We start from the raw sequence: 16740 nt of genomic DNA, 5'->3' as shown, positions 1-16740 counted from the left end.
TCTCTTCCAACCTGGTTGATTCTATAATTCTATTTGACAGTTATCGTTTCTGTTTGGGCTGGTGTAGCTTATACTAACCTTAGGTACTGATATTTTAGCCAGGAAAGATGCTAAATATACATAGGTTGATAGAACAGTTTTTGTTGGAAGGGACTGCAGGCAGGGACAACTTCTACTACACCTGGTTGCTCAAGGTCTCATCCTACCTGGTCTTGAACAATTCCAGGGAGGAGGCATCCACAAGCTGGAGCTGTAGAAGCTGTGGAAAAAGGTTCAAGGTAAAATGGAATTTGGGCTATCTCTATTCTTCACTCTCCACCGTAAGTCTGCCTTTTGTTTGTCCCTGAAGCTTTTCCTGTGTCTGTGATCAGCTGCATTCAAATTACTGTGGTGCTTCAGTGTGCACAAGCAGAATTTATTCATCCTGCATTTGTCTCATGAGCAGTGATGTATGGCTGGCTGTCCATTTGTTGCTTGGGACTGCAGTGTCAGAATTGGCTCCTCTGGAAAGGATGAAATGGAACAAAAATAGGAAATGTATATTTGGGTCTTACCCCTGCCCTTTGCCGATACAGCAAAAAGAGTTCAGGTTTTCCTTGCTAGGTGACACTTTGTCCCCTGTCACTTCTAATGTTTTGCTTCACAGATAGCTCAAGGCTGGATGTTGCAGTTGTTTAATTTAATCCCAGTGACTATGCCACTTACTGTGCTTAGTCATCTGCTAAAAATCCCTTTGTGAAGATCAAGAACCTAACACAATGCGGAGTGTTTTATCATACCTACTTATGCATGGCTAACATCCTTTGCTTTTATCTTTAGCTTGCTGCTACAGAAATAATGAAATATTTATCCAGCTGTTAAGGATCAGAGTTTGCCTGCTCTCGTGATTAGATGATCTGCAGAGAATGTTCCTCGGAGAGGAGAAAGGCTCTGCTGTTCTCCAGCACTGCTCTGAGGAGAAGGTTGTATGCTGAGGTGGGGCATGCATTGGAAATTTCATAGGCTGGGCTTTTTTTGCTGAAAGAAAGCAGCTCCAAAGAAGGACCTTGGAGTCTGGGTGGATAGTAAGTTGACCATGAATGAGCAATGCTTCTGTGTGACCAAGAGTGCCAGTGGTATCCTGGAGAGCTTTAAGAAGAGTGTGCTCAACAGGTGAAGATGTGCACTAGTAAGAGCACTTCTGGACTGTCGGGTCCAGTTCTGGGCTTGCCAGTTCACAAGAGAAAGGGAAATACTAGGGAAAGCACAATGAAGGCCATGAGAATGATGAAGGGACTGGAAAACATCTGTCTGATGAGGAAAGACTGAGGACCTGGGGCAGACTGGCCTGGAGAAAAGAAGGCTAAGAGGGGATCTGATCACTGTTTGCAAATACTTTCAGGATGGGTGTCAAGAAGGGGCCATTTTTTTTATCATTGGTGTACTGTGATAGGACAAAGGATAAAGGACAGAAACTGCAACACAAGAAGTTGCACTTCAACTTGAGTAAAACCTTCTTTGCTTTGAGAGTGCTGGAACCCTGGAACAAGCTGCCCAAGAGAGGTTGTGGAGTCTTCTCTGCAAACTTTCCAAACCCACCCAGATGTTTTCCCGTGTGGCCTGCCCTAAGTGATCCTGCTTTGGCAGTGGGGTTGAACTTAATGGTCTCCAAAGCTCCCTTCCAACCCCTACCATTCTGTGGTCTAAGACTGAACTTCAGCACATCTTTTGATGTCACAGGTGGCTCCAGCAGTCAGCCTGACTCCTGATCATCTATTAAATGCTGTGATTTGTAGGTGGTGATGTGCTTTGCAGCAGTTTTGTGTTAGGTTTCATAGGATTTAAATCACCATGGCTGATATTGCAATGATCTGCAGTGAAAAAAATGCTGTATCACTATAAAAATCAGATTTCTAGGACTAAGCAGAAAGGATACTTTTTGGCTTTTTCTTTCCTCCCATTTTCTGGGGTTTGGGTCCCTTTTATCTGGAGCTTTTTACCCTGCTGACTTAATGCTGGCTATTCTGGGCATCTCAGTGGAGGAATATATTCCTCTACAGATGAAACCAGCTGAGGAAAAGTTTTCAATATATTTAGCTCACCATATGTTTTCAGAAAATTCTTTTCCCTGCCATGAACATTCTTAAAAACCCAAGCTTGCTAACAGGCTAGCATCTGTTCATTTAGTTGTCAAGACCTAGAGTGTGCTTTAAACAAGATACAGTAAATGGTGAGGATGAGGGAAGGAGAAAATATAATTAATTGACCTTTGCTTTGCTCCTCAATAGTCATACACCCACACACCCTGAGGAATCACCAGTTTCTTGATGCTGGATGGTTTTCTTATTTCCATCAGGTTAAGCATTTATTGTAAGGGTGCATGAACTTCAATTTGAAGTCTACTTTTCTGTATCATTGAGAAATCTCAGGCAAATTAATGTTTCTGACAATGATGCCAGTGGCAATAATAATAATGAAGGGTATTCTGTCAGCTTAATGTTTCTACCAGTGGCTTTAATGTGTCCAGTCCTAGGAGAAGGGACTGGAAACTTGAAGAATGCTGAATTTTCTATTAGAGTTCAGCCTCTGACAATTCTGTGAAACATCACTAAAGTGCAGCTAAGCAAGAAGCTTGTCAAAAAAATATCACAGCTTTGTCATGCCTCCTGAGTTCATGTTGCAATTGTTGGAAAAGGTTTTTAAATGTTCTGCATGGTTGGGTTTAGGGTTTTGGGTTTTTTTTTTTAGTGGTTTTCTTTTTTGTTTGTTTGTTTTAGTTTGATTTTTGTTGTTGTTGTTTTTCCACCACCTTCTTTCACTTATTCCATGTGAGCTGGATTTCACAGGTTGCATCAGGACTCTCAAAGGACATCTTGTCCAACCCTCCTGCAGTCGATAGGGACATCTCCAACTAGATCAGGCTGCCCAGGATCACATCGAGTCTAATCTTGAATATCTCCAGAGACAGGACCCCAACCCAATCCCTGGAAACCTGTTCCAGTACTTTACTACTCTGTGAAGAAATTCCTCTTAATGTCCAACCTCGATCTACCCTGCTCCAGTTTCAAACCATTGCCCCTCATTCTATCTCTACCAGTCCTTCTAAACCATCCCTCCATAGCCTTCCTGTAAGTCTCCTTCAGATACTGAAATGTAAGTTATAAGGTTTCTTGGGAGCCTGCACTTCTTGAGGCTTAACAGCATTCTCAGCCTGTCTTTGTAGCAGAGTTGCTCCAGCCCTCTGATGATCTTTGCAGTCCTCCTCTGAATCTGCTGCAGCAGCTCCATGTCTATCTTGTGTTAGGGGTCCTGTAGCTGCATCCAGGACTCTGGTTAGGTCTTGCCAGAGCAGTGACAGAATAGCTCTGTCAATGTGCTGGCCATGCTGCTCCAGTAAAAGAACATCCAGTTCTGCAGCAGAAACACCCAGAGGAATAGCATCATCACTGTTTTTCATTCATGTGGGTTTGTGTACAAGCAGAGTTTTGATATCCAAAGATGAGCTGGTCTTCTTGTCTTCAAAGGATCAGATGCACATCAATGTGCACAGGGCTAGGCAGCAAGCACTCTTTTTTGTGAGATCTGGTGAACAAGGTTGCAGATCTGTACAGAGCCAAGACTTGTGGTTCTCCTAGCAACAGCAGCAATTGAAATTCCTACAAATGTGTTAGGTTATGGGTGAGAAGGAAAGCTGGGAAGGGATCTCGGGGTTTATAATGTATTTTTTACTGTGACCATGTTATGAAACCATACTGCCTAACATTAACCATAGAAAACCATACTGCTTAGCCTTGCTGGCATTTGGTCTCTGCAGGGTTTTCATGAGGAGCTCAGTGATGTCCATTTTAGGAGTGGGGACAGCTCTAGCATTCTGTTCATCAGAAGCAAAATAAGGCACCTGCAAGTGAAGTGGGAGTGTAGGTATTCTTTGAGTTAGAGAGGCAGCCAAGCCTCAAGGTATGAGAGAGTTCAGGTGATCAGGTTGCTAAAGCACCGTGGTTTTGCTGCTCACTTGGGCCATGGAGACAACTTATAGTTGTAGATTTGCTTTAGTTGGAAAAGAATCCCAAGATCATTGAGTCCAACCCTCAACCTAATACCACCATAGCCATTAAACCATGTCCCAGTGTGCTATGTCCACACATTTCTTGAACACCTCCAGGGATAGTGACTCCTCCACTTCCTGGGCAGCCTGTTCCCATGTCTGACCACTGCTTCAGCAAATAAACTTTTCCTAATATCCAACCTAAACCTCCTCTTGTGCAATTTAAGGGCATGCTCTCTTGATCCTAGGAAGAAGAGATCCACCTTGCTCCAACTTCTCTAGCTATAGAGAGCAATTTGGTTTCCCCTCGTTCTCCTCTTCAGACTAAACAACCTCAATTCCCTCAGGCCCTCCGAAGACCATTCTCTAGACCCTTCACCAGCTTTTCTGCCCTTCATCAGACATGCTCCAGCAACTCAAGTGTTTTGTTTTTATTGAGGGGCCCAAAACTGGACACAGTACTCAAGGTACAACCCCACCAGTGCTGACTACAGGGATGCGATCACTTCCCTAACTCCTCGGTTGAGAAGAGAGAACCCCAATTTTAATGGTTAGCTTTTTAGGGGTGAAAGAGGACCTGCATAATTGTGCTATAAACCAGGCAGCTCCTGATCATCCCTCCTTGGTTAATAACTTCTTACAATACTGAAAAATCCATGTGAATGCACCTCGAGAAGCAGATGAGATGTCCCAACCTCTCTTCTGAAATGGTTCCAGAGCACAGCAGGCATCCCTGAAAAGCCATAACCAATATGTTCTCTCTAGATGCCCAAGAACGAAGATTTCAAGTACCAGGAGCAGTTTAGGTTAGGTATTAGGAAAAAAATTCTTTCCTGAGAGGGTGGTCAGGTACTGGAACAGGCCGCCCAGGTAAGTGGTGGAGTTTCTGTGCCTGGAGGTGTTTTAAAGAAATGTGTGGACATGGCAGTTTGGGGCATAGTTTAATGGCCATGGTGGTGTCAGGCTGATGGTTGAGCTTGATCCTAGAGGTCTTTTCCATTTGAAACAGTTCTGTGATTCTATGTGACTTGTGCCTGCCGTGAAACTCAATGGAGTTTGACACCTGATAGGTTTGTATTTTTTAACAGTGTACTGCCATAGTGCTCTGGATCTGGAATAATTCTGTGCATGAGGGAACTGGTTGAGCTGTAGGGAAATAAAGATTCTTTCCCTAGCAATGCTGGAGTTGGGACATGCTGGAAGTGGGACATGTTTATAGTGAAGGGTGAGCTCCAGGGGAAGTGGATTTTTCAGGGTAGCATAGGAGTCTCATGCTGTGCTACTTTATTTATTTTGAGTTCTGAGAATAGTAGAAATGGCCCCTACTATGTTCCAGGTATTTTTGACATGTGTTAGAAATACACGACAAAAATTCCATTAGTACAGAGATACAAATGAATATTTCAAGGAAAGTGACAGTAAAATGAATTTAGAGTTGAGAGTTCACATTAATAATGCAGGCTGATCTACAGCACCTTCATTTTTCATCTGTAAAATGGGGGTAATGATGCTGACCCAGTTTGTAAATGAGCCCTGAGATCATCTGATGGAAAGCATCACCAACAGAAATGGCAGTGTTAGAAATTTGTGTTAGAGATGTGGTATAATTGTTTCAAACTAGCTCATCCTATCACCCTATTATGCTCTTCTAAACAGTCCCTCTCCATCTTTCCTGTAGCCCCTTTCAGACACTGGAAGGCCACTCTAACGTCTCCCCAGAGCCTTCTCCTCTTCAGGCTGAACAGACACTCACAGCCTGTCTTCATAGGAGAGGTGCTTCAGCATTCTGATAATTTTTGTGGCCCTCCTCTGGACCCATCCCAGCAGGTCCATGTCCTTCCAGTCTTGAGGGCTCCAGAGCTGGACACAGTACTCCAGAGCAGAGTAGAGGGGCAGAATCACCTCCCTTGACCTGCTGGACAAGCATCTTTTGATGTAGTCCAAGACATGGTTTGTTTTCCGGGCTGCAAGTGTCCATTACTCTTGTCTCATGTGTCTCATGTCCAGCTCCTCATCCATTCCTCTAGTCACTTGACTAGAAAAAGACACTGAGCTTCATTCTACTAACATGTTTTACTGACCTTGCTTATGTTTCTTAAAAAGCCCTTGGCTTCTGATCTTAAGCATACATGAGACCAAAACGAGGCTGACCTTACAGCAATAGAAAGATGGAGTTGGTTGGCAAGAATAACCTCCTGCATCAGTGTAGGTTAGGGATTGATCTGATGGGGAAAATAAACAGCTCCATGGAGAAGGACCTTGGAGTCCTGATAGACAGTAAGTTGACTGTGAGAGAAGGATGTACCCTTCTGGCCAAGAGTGAGGAAAGGTGTCCTGGGGTGCACTAAGAGTGTGACTCAGAGCATTAAGGGGTTCTCCTGCCCCTCTGCTCTGCCCTGGTGAGAACACATCTGGAGTACTATGTCCAGTTCTGGGCTCCTCAGTTCAAGAGAGACAGGGAAACTACTGGGAAGAGTCCAAAGGAGGCTGTGAAGATGCTGAAAGGGCTGGAACATCTGCCTGATGAGGAAAGGCTGAGAGACCTGGGTGGCTATTTAGCCTTAAGAAGAGAAGGCTAAGAGGGGATCTGATCAATATTTACAAATACCTTAAGAATGGGTGTCAAAAAGGATCCAATCTCTCTTCAGTGGTGTCTTGTGATAGGACAATGGGCAATAGACACAAACTGGAACCCAGGAAGTTCTATCTCAACATGAGAAAAAACTTCTTTGCTGTGAGGGTGCTGGAACACTGGAGCAAACTGCCTAGAGAGGTTGTGTAGCCTTTTGAAACCCACCTGAGTGTGCCTCACCCTAGGTGATCCTGCTTTGGCAAGAGGCTTGCCCTTGATCCTTAGAAGTCCCCTCCAACCCCTATCATTCTGTGAGGCTGTAGCTGAAAGTTCAGCACTTCTGCTGTAGCTCTGCAGCAGGTACTAGGTAATGATCAGTCATCAGGCTTTCTCCTTTCATGATGCTACAAATCTTTGCAGCTTTTTTAGCAGAAGAGACACTTTTATAAAGGAGAGGAAGAGATGTTAGAGGATTTATTTTGTCTGATATGCAAGTTTGGTAAATTCTTATGGGTAGCTTTTGTAATTTGTAATCTATGGGGGGTTGAGTAGTAAGTGTTACTCCCTGGATTTTGATGATGTTATTTGACAGATTAAGAAGTAAAATGCTAAAAGTAATCTTGCATCTGAAAACAAAGAGCAGATGTCATTTTGCAAATGTGGAGTGAAATGGTTTTGTGTTTGCCAGCATGCACAGTTTAAGATCATTTCAGTGCATCAGGAAATGAGCTTTAAATTATTCTAAAGTGGTTGATAAGTGGGAGCCAACACAGTTACATTTATTAAAGCTTTTTTTATTGGTAAATAATTGATATAACACCACAATAAGAGTACATTATAGACTATGAAATTATACTTTATGCAAATAGGTGAAGCACACTTTTCCTTCTGCTTGATACTAGATGCCACACTGTGAGTACCACAGAAATATTCAGGTTGCAAAAGACCCTCAGGATCACCAAGTCTAACAGATAACCCTACCTTATAACGTTCACCCCTAAGCCTTATCCCCAAGCACCACATTCAAATGACCTTGAAATGCATCCAGGGTCGATAACTCAGCTGCCTTCCTGGGCAGCCCATTCCAATGCCTGAACACTCTTTCCATGACAAAAAAAAATCCTAATGTCCAAGTAAACCTACCCAGTTGCAGTTTGAGACCATTCCCTCTTGTTCTACCACTAACTACCCGCGAGAAGAGACCAGCAGCAGCCTCTCCATAATATCCTTTCAGGTAGCTGCAGAGAGCAATGAGGTCTCCCCTCAGCCTCTTCTTTTTCAAGTTGGTCATCCCTAGCTCCTTTAGTTGCTTCTCATAAGATTCATTCTCCAGGCCCTTTCCCAGCTTTGTTGCCCTCCTCTGCACTCTTTCCAGCACCTCCACATCTCTCTTGTATTGAGGTGCCCAAACCTGAACACAATACTCAAGGTGTGGCCTCACCAGAGCTGAGTACAAGGGGACAATCACCTCCCTACTCCTGCTTGCTGAGCACAGTATTTCTAATACAAGCCAGGATGCCCTTGGCTTTCTTGGCCACTTGGGCACACTGGTGGCTCATAATCAGCCACTTGTCAATTGGAACCCCCATGTCCCTTCCTGCCAGAAAGCTTTCCAGCCACACTTCCTCAAGCCTATAGTGTTGCTTGGGGTTGTTACGACCCAAGCGCAGGACCTGTACTTGGCCTTGATGAAGCTTGTCCTGTTAATTCTGGCTCACTGATCCAGTCTCCCCAAGTCCCTACCCTACTGCAGATCAAGACCCCCACCTAACTTGGTGTCACCTGCAAGCTCATTGATGACACGTTCTATGTCTTCATCAAGATCATCAATAACAATGTTAAACAGAAGCGGTCCCAACACTGAGCCCTGAGGAACACCACTTGTGACTGGCCACCAGCTGGAATTAACTCCACTGACCACCACCCTTTGGGCCCTTTTGCCCAACAAGTGCTTTATCCAGCTGAGCTGTGGCTGTCCAAGCCATGAGTAGTTAACTTACCCACCAGAATTCTGTGGAGAGCAGTGCCAAAGGCTGTTTGAAAGTCTAGGTAGACAATATCCACAGCCTTCCCCTCATCCAATAATTGTCATTTTGTCATAGGAGATCAGGTTCATCAGGCAGGACTTGCCCTTCATAAACCCATACTAACTGGGCCTGATCCCCTGGTTGTCCTATATATGGCTTTTTGTAATAGTGCTTGAGGTGACCTGCTCCATGACCTTTCTCCTTTCTTTCTCTCTTGTAGATAGGTGTCACATTTTCTACCCTCCAGTCCATTAGCACCTCCCCACTTAGCCAGGAGTTCAGGTAGGTAGTAGAGAGTGGCTTGGTGAGCACATCTGTGAACTCCTTCAGAACCCTTGGGTGTAGCCCATCCAGCCCCATAGATTTGTATGGGTCTAAATGGCATAGCAGATCACTGACTACTTCCCATCCCCAACAGCTAGTTCATGAGGCTGGGTGTGCAGAGAGCTGCTGGATCCAGTGCTAAAAACTGAGGCAAAGTAGGCATTGAGCACCTCAGCCGCCTTCTCATCCTTAGTCACTATGTTTCTCTCTGCATCTGATAAAGGATGGAGATTTTACCCAATTCTCCTTTTGTTGTTAATAAATTTATAGAAACACTTTTTATTATCCTTAACAGATGTAGCTAGGTTGAGCTCTAGATGTGCTTTGGCTCTCCTAATCTTCTCCCTGTATAGCTTCACTACAGTTTTATAGTCCTCATGAGAGGTCTATCCCCTCTTCCAAAGGCTGTAGACTCTCCTTTTGTTCTTGAGGTCCAGCTAAAGGTCCCTATTCAGCCAGGCCAGACCATTGAGTCTCACCATCAACCTAACACCACCATGGCCAGTAAACCAATTCCCAAAATGCTATGTCCACACGTTTCTTGAACACCTCCAAGGGTGGTAACTCCACCACCTCCCTGGGCAGCCTTTCCCAGTGCCTCTTTCAGTCAATATTTTTTTTTCCTAATATCCAGGCTAAACTTCCCCTGGCACAACATCAGGTCATTGCCTCTCATTCTATCACCTGATAGTAGAGAGAAGAGATCATAGAAGCAACCAGGTTGGAAGAGACCTCCAAGATCATCTAGTCCAACCTAACACCCAGCCCTATCCAGTCAACTAAACCATGGCACTAAATGCCTCAGCCAGGCTTTGCTTGAACACCTCCAGGGACAGTGACTCCACCACCTCCCTGGGCAGCCCATTCCAATGCCAATCATTGTCTCTGGCAACAACTTCCTCCTAACATCCAGCCTGTACTTCCCCTGGCACAACTTGAGACTGTGTCCCCTTGTTCTGTTGCTGGTTGCCTGGGAGAAGAGACCAACCCCCACCTGGCTACAACCTCCCTTCAGGTAGCTGTAGACAGCAATGAGGTCCCCCCTGAGCCTCCTCTTCTGCAGGCTAAACACCCCCAGCTCCCTCAGCTTCTCCTCATAGGGTTTGCCTCCCTTCAGGTAGCTGTAGGAAGCAGCAATTGTGAATGAGCTCAGTCTGTTTTTTCTCCTACAACCAGAATGATGTGGAAAGTTGGCAGATGTGTTATTTAAATTAATTTCTCCATTTCCTTAGAGCATTCAGCTTGATTTAGAAATAAAATAATAATAATATTAATTAAAATATCAGCTTTGGTGGAGAAGATAGGCCAGACTGCTTACTAGAATTGTCTGGAGAAAAAAAAAAAGGGAACTTAATATTTCCCTCAGTGTCATTTGAATGATTTTCAAAGACCTACTGCTCTTGGTAATTTCCTGCTGCTGAACTCATGTTCAATATTGAAATGTTGGACTAAATGATGCTCAGAGCCCCTTCCAGCCTGGTATTCTGTGATTCATGTTTTCTTCTATGCCTAATCCAAAGATGTGGAATTTGTTTCTGACTGTAGGGCGTAGTATATCTGTAGTTTTTATTAGTGCAACACTGCTATGAATGGTAAAACAGACTTTGTTTTTTCAGATTTTGCAGAAGTAAAATTTAAGGTAGAATCATAGAATCAACCAGGTTGGAAGAGACTGAAGTATAGGCTGGATGTTAGGAGGAAGTTGTTGGCACAGAGAGTGATTTGCCATTGGAATGGGCTGCCCAGGGAGATGGTGGAGTCACCGTCCCTGGAGGTGTTCAAGAAAATACTGCATGAGGCACTTAGTGCCATGGTCTAGTTGACTGGCTAGGGCTGGGTGCTAGGTTGGACTGGATGATCTTGGAGGTCTCTTCCAACCTGGTTGATTCTATGATTCTATCACTCAGCCCTAGCCAGTCAGCCAGACACTAAGTGTCTCATGCAGGCTTTTCTTGAACACCTCCAGGGATGGTGACTCCACCACTCCCTGGGCAGCCCATTCCAATGCCAATCACTCTCTCTGGGAAGAACTTCCTCCTAACATCCAGCCTATACCTCCCCTGGCACAACTTGAGACTGTGTCCCCTTGTTCTGTTGAGCAACACTTGAGAATTTTTATCTGACTAAGCCAGTGTTTTTACTTGATAGGGTGTCAGTGTTCTCATTTAAGAGCAGACAGATTTGATCATTTCCCTTTTGAAAGATGGCAGTCAAATAATAATGCTCAGACTGACTTGGAGAGCAAAACAGCAAAGTGTATTTGAAGGTAAATAAAATATATGGCATACATGAATCCTTAGCACCTAGTACAGATACAGCAGTGTGCTAGTTTGAAGCAGACTAGAATGTTTTGGTGTGAAGAACTAGATTACAGGCTGTGGAAGGAAAACAATGGTGTTGTCTACTTCACTCACAGCCTTGCTGAGATGTATAGGAACAAGAAACAAAAACGTTACATAACACACTCGGCATCACTCTCACTTGGGCTGCTGGCTGAGCTGCATCTCTCTAACCTCACCCCCCATTTGGGCTAACCCACTTCGCTTCCTAACCCCCTGGCCAAATCTCCATTCTTCCTTGGGACTGGGGTAAGGTTGAGAGAGGTAGGAGGAAAGTGCAGGGGTGGTTGAGAGCCCCTCCTGGGGACTCAGGTTTCTGGGAGGGGAGTTGTGTTTCTGTATTACCTTTTCCCTTGTCTATTTCTGTCTGTAGCTGTATATACTGTAAATATCTGCTTGTATATTGTGCTAGCTGTAAATATAAGCTTCATTCATATTTCCAGAGCCAGCTGAGTCTAGTCTGGGTGATTTCCAAAGTGTGAGGGGCAGGAAACACCCAAAGCATCACAAGGAGACATGAGAATTTCTCCAAAATCTCCCTGCCCCATCCAAGCTAAGCCACCGAAACCCCAGTGCTTGTCTTGTCCCCCCCACGCCATTGCCTCGCCTTAGGCCCAAGCAGGCCACGGTTGTGCAGCTGGAAATTGTCTGTGGCCGCAACCTTGAAGGCCGCAGGCAGGTTTGCTCCCACACAGTTAGCACAGGTAAGACTCCCTCTGCAGGTCTGAGGGAGCTGGGATTGTTCAGCCTGGAGAAGAGGAGGCTCAGGGGTGACCTTATTGCTGTCTACAACTACCTGAGGGGTGGTTGTGGCCAGGGGGAGGTTGCTCTCTTCTCTCAGGTGGCCAGCACCAGAACAAGAGGACACAGCCTCAGGCTGTGCCAGGGGAAATTTAGGCTGGAGGTGAGGAGAAAGTTCTTCACTGAGAGAGTCATTGGACACTGGAATGGGCTGCCCGGGGAGGTGGTGGAGTCGCCGTCCCTGGGGCTGTTCAAGGCAAGGTTGGACGTGGCACTTGGTGCCATGGTCTAGCCTTGAGCTCTGTGGTGAAGGGTTGGACTTGATGATCTGTGAGGTCTCTTCCAACCCTAATAATACTGTGTGTGATACTGTGTGAAAGGAAGGGAGAGGAAAGAGAGAAGGGTTTGACTTTGCTGCCCACTTAGAAGGTGATAGCAGGTGTGTGGGATTGAGCAGGGCAACCAGGGTTTCCAGGCATGACCAGGTCCTCTTAAAGGAACCTGACACCTCTCAAACCACCGCACAGGCAAGCCTTACGCTGTGCCAAGACATCAGAGAGGCCTTCCAGTGACTGAAAGGGGCCGGCAAGGAAGCTGGGGAGGAACTTTTGCAAGGGCAGGTAGCAATAGAGCAAGAGGCAATGGTTTTAAACTAGAGAAGGGCAGACTTAGTCTGTACAATAGGAGAAGCTCTTAGTGCTGGAACACTGGAAATGGTTGCCTGGGTGGGTAATGGAGGCCCCATCCCTGGAGACAGTCAGCTCTCTGAGAAACCTGATCTAGATAGGGGTGTTCCTGTTTACTGGGGGGTTGGGGAGGTGGGGGGGTGACAAGATGACCTCTGGAGGTTCCTTCCAGCCCAGTGCATTCTATGATTTTATGTCTCACGGTGTGCCTCAGCAGGGCCACTGTAATCGCAAAGTCTATCTGATTTCTGACACTTCAGCAGAACTCCTACCAAAGGCAAGTAAAATTCTACAGCTAACTTCACTCTCGGCACTCTTCCTGATCTTACTGCTCTCTACAACTACCTGAAAGGAGGTTGTAGGGAGACCAGGGTTAGTCTTGTTTCCCAAGCTACTACTGATAGGATGAGAGGAAATGGGTTGTAGTTGTGCCAGGGGACTGATAGGTTGAATATGAGCAAAAATGCCTTTCCTGAAAGAGTGTTCAGGCACTGGAACAGGCTGCCCAGAGAGTCACAGCCTTTTAGAGATTTTCAAGAAACACATAGATGTGGAGCTTCAGGCTACAGTGTAGTTGTCGCAATAGCTGGGTTACAGTTGGACTTGATGATCTTAAAGGTCTTTTTCAACCTTGAATGATTCTATGATCTCTGTTTACTAAGTCCTTACAGGCAGTATGTAAATAGCTATGCAGCTGATTAATGGGTAATGTATCTCTTGTCACACTCAGATGTTGTCAAGACATTATGAGAAGCTTTGGGAGGGACTTTAAGAAATTCATTTACCATGTCAGGCGTCAGAATAGGCTGCTAGGGGAGGTGGGGGAGTCACCATCCCTAGAAATATTTAAAAGGCACATGGACATGGTGCTTAGAGACATGGTTTAGTGGTAGTGACTTAGCAGTAGTGGTTGGATTGTGAGCTCTAGGAAATGAGGAGTCAGAGACAGAGCATGAGACAGAGATATAGAAATGTTTGATGTTGTTTCAGGGAGCAGGCAGAGAAGCAACCTCTCTGCTCTTCCCCTATCCTCCTTTTTCATCTTCTGTCTTGCTTCATGATACAGATTTGTCTTGTGGCTTTGGTGATATAAACCCATCAAAATGTCATTTCAAGTGCATGGATTTTCTGGTGGTGTGACTTACAGCAGGTATTTTTTTTCTCTCTCAGTCATCTTTATCTAAATATTGAGGTGGGAGTCATTTTCTTCTCCCTAGTATCAGGTGATAGAATGAGAGGACATGGCCTGAAATTGTGCCAGAGGAGATTTAGGTTGGATATTAGGAAAAATTTTCTTTCCTGAAAGAGGGGTCAGGCATTGGAACAGGATGGCCAGGAAGGTAGTGGAGTCACCATCCCTGTAAGTGTTCAAGAAGCCTATGGACTTAGGACCTTGGAACATAGTTAAATGGCAATGATGGTCTTCACTGGACAGTTGGTGTCCATGATCTTGGAGATCTTTTCCAACCAAAACAAGCCTGTTGGCATGACTGAAGAAGACAAACAGTTGTTCAACAACAGTATGAAAAAATTACTGTAACTTCCCTAAATGCATCCAGATATTTATGTTACATCATCTTAAATTTTTATGTGTGTATACATATATATTCAAGAAGACACTTGAACATGGAATAGAACTTGCTGTGCTATCTCCATCTCTTTTCGTCCTGGGACATTTACTCTGTTTCATATTGCCTCTGTTCTTTCTAGGTGCAAGCTCCTACTTTAAGGATCACAACAGCCAGTGTATAGTGTCTGGTCCAGTTAGAATGATCTGAAGAAGTAATGTAAGTTTTACTTATTGTATTTATATCACAGGTTAATTGTTCTCAGAGCTGTACCTTTGCTCAGCTCTAATATCCCAAATTTCCTCTTCTAGTCAGAGTCCTCTTCCAATATCTGCACTTTCCAGGCTTTGCACGTGACAATGTTTTGCATCACTGCTTTTCTCATACCTTTTCTCCAGCTGGTTCACCACAGTGAACCATCACTTGACCCGGTCTTTGATCCTTTCAGGTTGTCTGAACAGAGGAGCAATGTCCAATGTGTTCTGCCAAGTCAAGAAAAGTAGCCAAGAGTCCCCATTGAGGGAAATGGCTCAAAAATTCTTGATACTCATCTGAGGTCTGTGTTGAGGAATGGGGGGCCCATGAGAACCCATGGCATATGGGATAGTGGGAGGGAGACCCAGAAATACAGTGTGGGAAGAGGACCTAGAACCACTAGACTAGGGGACAGGGGCAGCTTGGTAGAGGATGTACCAAACCCATCACTATGCATGTGGAAAGATGTCTGATGCTCAGTGATGGAAATGGAGCTAAAAGAAGCAAAGAACCGAGAGGTGTTATGAAGAACTTCTGACAGAGTTCTCATTGAACCTGTTCTTCAGTAGCAACAAAGAAAAATGACCCTTTTATGGTACTTACACTGAATCAGATAGAAAGTGACCTTTTTGGTCGAATTTTTTGTCTGGGATTTCTGAATCCAGCTACTGCTACTTTTATTAAAATCTCCTCTCAGCTCTGTCAGTGCTTTCCTCTTTGGTGTTGTTTTATTTCCCCTCCTTCTTTCTCTCTGACATGTTTCTCCCTGAACTTACCATTTTAAGTTGTCATTTCAATCCTTCTGCTATCTGACTATCTTGTAGGCTTTGAAGTGGGAGGTAGAGTGGAAGGAATAAGTGCACCCTGTTATGGGTTGTGTGGCAGTGGGCGGAGTGACCCCTGAGGATGAGCTTTCTTACAGGGTTTTTGAAGACAAAGTGAGAAGATAGCATTAATGAGGCATACTGTGAAAATCCTGTTGTTTGTTTTCAGGAGCTGTGCTCTTTCCGTTCAAATCAAGTATTTAAGCATCCAGCTAGGGTGAAAGGGGCATAGCCAAAGGTAAAGACAGCAGTGAAACAATTAAGATGATGTTCCTCCCCTTCAGCTGCTTTGTTCTTAGTGCAGGATTTTTGTCTCTTCTGGCTGGTTGCTGGCACTTATGGCTGCTGTCTGCTTTCATCACAACCAGCTTGCCTGGATGGCCTTTTGCTATGAGATGTTGCTTTGTTCAAGAATTGTTCCTCTCTATTGGTTGGGTATAATAACCATGTTCTTATTACTATTGTAGTTATTATTGTTATATGTTAGAATGACTTTAGATTCATTCTAACACAATCTGATTTCTTGGCAAAAGTTGTAGAAACATAGAATGGTAGAAGTGGGAAGAGACCTCCAGAGACCATGCTGCCCAACTGTCTGCCAAAGCAGAATCACCTGGGACAGGTGCCCAGGTGGGTCTTGGAATTCTCCAGAGAAGGAGACTCCATGACTTCTCTGGGCAGCCTGACCCAAGGCCCCAGCACCCTTACAGCAGAGAAGTTTATCCTCATGTTGAGGTGGAACTTCCTGTGTTCTTGTTTGTGTCTGTTACTCTTCATCCTGTCACTGAGTACCAGTTGAGTTGAGTCTGATCCATTCTTCTTTCTGTGTGAAGGCTGAATGCAATGGGAGTAATTAGCAGGCTGTAGCGAGACTGAGATATGGAGTCTTAGGGATAGGATGCCAAATACTTTGCTTTATGATGCTTGGTGGTTTCACATAAATTTTAGTTGCCTGTAAATATAATTTTTCAACTATTTCAGTTTCCTCCTCCTATCCCTCCCTGCCCTTTCCCTGCAAATGCTGTAGTGTTTCACTGAATCATAATGGTTGGAAAAGACCTTCAAGGTCACAGGATGTTAGGAGTTGGAAGGGACCTCTGGAGATCAGCAAGTCCAATCTTTATCTTACTCTGCCAGGGCCAATACTACACCATATGCTCAAGCACCATATCTAAATGGTTTTCAAATACACTCAGAGATGGTGATTCTGCCACTTCCCTGAGCAGCCTGTTCTAAATCCTTTGCATAGAGAGGGTTTTACTCAGTTTAGGTTTAGCCTCACCTTAACGATCTCTGGCGTAACTTGGTGACATTTCACCTTGTCCTTATGACTTGTAAGAAAAAAACAACATCCAACACTTTACAACTTTGTTTCAGAGA

General features: G+C 44.6%; 1 long non-coding RNA gene across 4 annotated transcripts in view; it reads left to right on the top strand.

Annotated features, from left to right (window-relative positions):
• The window catches only part of LOC135175264 (uncharacterized), a 265383-nt gene that overhangs the window by 78470 nt on the left and 170173 nt on the right, over positions 1-16740 (top strand). The window contains exon 3 of one of the 4 annotated variants that reach the window (XR_010302312.1): positions 14424-14500. The exons of the other annotated variants lie outside the window; for them this stretch is intronic. This is a non-coding gene — a long non-coding RNA (uncharacterized LOC135175264). The remainder of the gene's footprint in view (positions 1-14423; positions 14501-16740) is intronic. 4 annotated transcript variants of the gene reach the window in all.

Source organism: Pogoniulus pusillus, chromosome 5 (assembly GCF_015220805.1).
Source record: "Pogoniulus pusillus isolate bPogPus1 chromosome 5, bPogPus1.pri, whole genome shotgun sequence".
Classification (NCBI taxonomy): domain Eukaryota; kingdom Metazoa; phylum Chordata; class Aves; order Piciformes; family Lybiidae; genus Pogoniulus; species Pogoniulus pusillus.
The sequence above is the reverse complement of the archived record's forward strand: the minus strand, read 5'-3'. Positions and strand labels throughout refer to the sequence as shown.